Below are 4,638 nucleotides of genomic sequence, written 5' to 3'. Positions count from 1 at the left end.
AAGATATTTGCTGGTTATGTCTCTGACAAAGGTTTAATAACCAGAATCCACAGAGAACTCAAATGTATTAGCAAGAAAAAAACAGGTGATCCCATCTCAGGGTGGGCAAGGAACTTGAAGAGAAATTTCTCTAAAGAAGACATGCACATGGCCTACAGGTATATGAAAAAATGCTCTCTATCCTTAATCATCAGAGAAATGCAAATCAAAACTACTTTGAGGTACCACCTAACCCCAGTGAGATTAGCCCATATCACAAAATTCCAAAACCAGAGATGTTGGCGTGGATGTGGAGAAAAGGGAACACTTCTACACTGCTGGTAGGAATGCAAATTAATTCGTTACTTTTGGAAAGACATCTGGAGAACACTGAAAGAACTAAAAATAGACCTGCTGTTTGATCCTGCAATTCCTTTATTAGGTATATATCCAGAAGACCAAAACCCGAATTACAACAAAAATATTTGTATCAGAATGTTTATTGCAGCCCAATTCATAATTGCCAGGTCATGGAAGAAGCCCAAATGCCTATCAACCCGTGAATGGATCAATAAATTGTGGTACATTTACACCATGGAATACTATGCAGCCCTAAAGAAAGATGGATACTTTACCTCCTTCATGTTTATATGGATGGAATTAGAAAATGTTCTTCTTAGCAAAGCATCTCAAAAATGGAAGAAAAAGTATCCAATATACATAGCCCTACTTTCAAACTAATTCATAGCTTTTATAGGAAAGTCATAACCTAATTATAGCCTTAGAATATGGGAAGGGGATGGGAGGGGGAGGTGAGGGGAGTGGATGGGGGAAGGGAGGGTGATTGGTGGGGTCACCTCTATGGTTTATCTTACAAGGGTACAAGTGACTCTTTCTAAAAGTAGAGTATGAACATTTTAACTCAATAACTAAGAAAATGACATGAAGGTTATGTTAACCAGTTTGATGAGAGTATTTCAAAATGTATATGAAAACAGCACACTGTACCCTATGATTGCATTAATGTACACAATTATGCTATAAGAAATAAAAAAAGAGAAAGGCTAGGACATGTGTTTATCTATCTCTTCTCTCTTATAAGGGTAGAAGTGAACCTTTCAAAAAGTAGAATATAAACGTCTTAACACAATAACTAAGAAAATGACATAAAGGCTATGTTAACCAGTTTGATGAAAATATTTCAAATTGTATATGAGAACACCACATTGTACCCCATGATTGCATTACTGTACACAGCTATCCAAAAAAAAAAAAGAAAGGCTAGGACAGGAAAGGAAGCAAGATGGCCAGCTGGAGCCAGCTTTCCACAGAAGCTTCCATCCTGAAGGAGAGTTAAAGGACAGAAGTTTATCAAGTAAGCTGATGGTTTGGAGCTGAGCCAAGAGAGAAGATTGAAGAGCGCATGTCACCCCTGCTGAGGCAAGCTGCAACTCCAAGGAAACAAACAGTATGTACAAAACCCATCACAAAGTGGACGGGAATCCCTTCCCCCATGAGAACAGCTCACAGTGCACTTTCTACAAACAAGTGAACAGAGTTCAGACCTCTCCTTTTTTTATTCCACGGGAGAGAGCTGCTAAAAACCAGATATCCTTCCCCAGAGAGGACCCACTAGTGTGCCATGGCACTCTCCTGCCAGGCATAAAACTGAACATATACTCTACCTACAGTTCTGAACTCCCAGCACTCCCCTCCACTCCCACCCCAAGGTCTGGAAACCTGTCCCCTGCAGAGTTCAGAATCTTAGGCATTTTATTGAGAGCTATGGACAAGGCGGGGGCTGTTACAAGTCTGTGTTGAATCAGTGGCCCAGGTGTAAACCGGGGACTGTGGTGTGAGAGAGCCATACATGAGAGGGAGAAATGGTGCCCTGTGGCACAGCACAGCAGTGGTGGTGGCGTCAGCGGCAGCAGCAGCAGCAGCAGCAACAATAGGGCTTACACCCCTGGTGATATTTTGGAGAAACACTTCTCATCTCTCTTAGCAACTGGAGGGAGCTGGGCTTCTACTCTGGTGGCAGCCATGGAAATGCAGGCCCCCTGAGGAAAGGGTATGGCTGAAGTGGTACCTGCCCAGGTGGGGCGTGGTGGGGATGAAGACTAGAACATGCATGCACAGAGGCCACATACTCCCAGGGTGGGACTGGGTCAGAATTGCTGTTTTTGTGTGCCCAAGATGCACCTGGCCCCCAGTGGAGCATAGCTGGGACAAAGGCAGGCATGGCAGCAGCATCAGCTAAGGGAGAGGCAGGAACTGAGAGCCCTTTGTGAGCTCTAATTGCACCCAGCCCATCACAGAGAGCAGTGGAGGCAGAGGTGCCAGCTCCATGAGAATTGGCACAGTGGCAGCAGTATAGGGCAGGGCTGAGTCGCAGTTTCTGTAAACTCAAACAGTGCCTGGCCCGCAGTGGAATATAGCAGGACAGAAATGCAAATTCTGTGAGAATATAAGTGGCAGCAACATTAATCTAGGGCAGGGCTGGAACTGAGTGACACTCCCCAGCTTCCATTAAGCACCCGAAGTAGTCAGGCTTCAGTTCCCCATGTAGGGTGGTGGCAGAGTGTGGTGGAGGAGACATAGATCTCCCAGTGACTTAGGCAGGTGCAACCTCCTGGCACATCTGCTCATTGGAGGGAACTGGGCCTCATCCCTGTGGGGTTACCAGTGCCTGGGTGTGACAGAGGTACAAGGTGGGGAAGGAGGCATCAACCTCCCTGGACTAACTCATTTGCTGAGCAGGCCCTTCTGATTCCACGGAGCACTGGAATGAGCCACACTTCAGCTGCCAGCAGACCCCTGCTATCTAGGTGTTGCTGGAGACCTTTTGAACTCTCCCACTTGAGTCTTAATGCTGACTGGGATGATGATTTGGAAGTCTTGACATGGGCCAATCACCCAAGGACCATCCAAGGTGGTACCCTGCTTGTGTTGTTGTGGAAAGGTTTGATATTCCTTTTCCAGTTGTTGCTCTTGGTGGGGTGGGGTATCTTAGTTGCTTGTATTTCTCCATAACTGAGACTTCAACCCAGACTAGGATTGGACAGAGGCCAGCTGAATATAAGACAGAACCACCTAGCCCCACCACACCAAGCAGGTCCCCAGTGTCTCAGGCTGTAGGGGAAAAGCTGAAGTCACCAGTCCCTTTACCCTCTTGGGTAAAGGGTTCTTTAATTGCTACCCCAGGAGCCCCCGATCCAATTTCACCTTATCTACTCATCTAGCCAAATGGTGAAAAATAATCATGGGGTGGAATCACTGGAAATACTCCAGCAACATGAATAACCAGAGTAGATTAACTCCTCCAAGGAACAACAAGGCAGACACACTAGAAGATTCCATTCATAAACCAATGCATGAGATGCAGAAATCAAGTTTAGAATTTGGATGGCAAATGAGATTAACAGAATGGATATAAGTTGGAATTATAAATTCTAGGAATAATTCAAAAGTTGTCTAAAGAATTCAATGAATTCAAAGACAAAATCACCAAAGATTTTGATTCATTGAGAAAGGAATTTGCAACCCTCCAAGATGTGAGAAATACAGTAGAATCCCTCAGTAACAGAATAGAACAGGCAGAAGAAAGGATTTCTGACATTGAAGACAGAGCTTTTGAATGCTCCCAAATGCTCAAAGAGGAAGAGAAGTGGAGAGTAAAAATAGACCATTCTCTCAGAGAGCTGTGGGATAATTCCAAAGAAAACTAATATTCGCCTTATGGGAATTCCTGAAGGTGGTGAAGTTGTTTTGAAAGGCCCAGATGCTCCAATCCAAGAGATAATTGAGGAGAATGTCCCAAACATGCCAAGAGATTCTGAAATTCAGATAGCAGACAGTTTCAGAACTCCAGCATGACTCAATTCAAATAAATCATCTCCCAGACACATTATAATTAACTTTGCCAAAGTTAATATGAAGGAGAAAATTCTGCAAGCATCCAGATGTAAGAAAACCATAACCTACAAGGGGAAAAATACTAGAATGACTGCAGATTTCTCTGCTGAAACTTTTCAAGCTAGAAAAGGATGGTCATTGACCTTTAACCTCCTAAAACAAAATAACTTTCAATCCAGGATCCTGTATCCAGCTAATCTGAGTTTCATTTATGATAGAGAAATTAAATACTTTAATGACACTCACATGTTGAAGAAATTTGCCATAACTAAACCAGCTCTCCAGGATATTCTCAGACCCATCTTCCATAATGACCAGCTCAATCCTCCACCACAAAAGTAAACTCACCCAGAAACTTTTGATCAAATTCCAACTTCCGCAGTGGTGAAAGAATTAAAAATGTCCACTGGACCTTTGAAAAACTCGATACCCAAAATTCTACCAGGTTTATCAATATTCTCAATTAATGTCAATGGCTTAAATTGTCTTCTAAAGAGGCACAGGTTGGTCAACTGGATACAAAAACTCAGGCCAGATATCTGCTGCATACAAGAATCTCATCTTACCTTAAAAGGTAAATATAGACTCAGGGTGAAGGCCTGGTCATCTATATTTCAGGCAAATGGAAATCAGAAAAAAAGCAAGTGTTGCAATTTTATTCACAGATACAATAGACTTTAAACCAACAAAAGTAAGGAAAGATAAGGATGGTCACTTCATATTTGTTAAGGGTAACACTCAACA

This window comes from Otolemur garnettii, unplaced genomic scaffold (genome assembly GCF_000181295.1).
Source record: "Otolemur garnettii isolate 467f Iridium unplaced genomic scaffold, OtoGar3 scaffold00110, whole genome shotgun sequence".
Classification (NCBI taxonomy): Eukaryota; Metazoa; Chordata; class Mammalia; order Primates; family Galagidae; genus Otolemur; species Otolemur garnettii.
Note: the sequence above shows the minus strand (reverse complement) of the source record.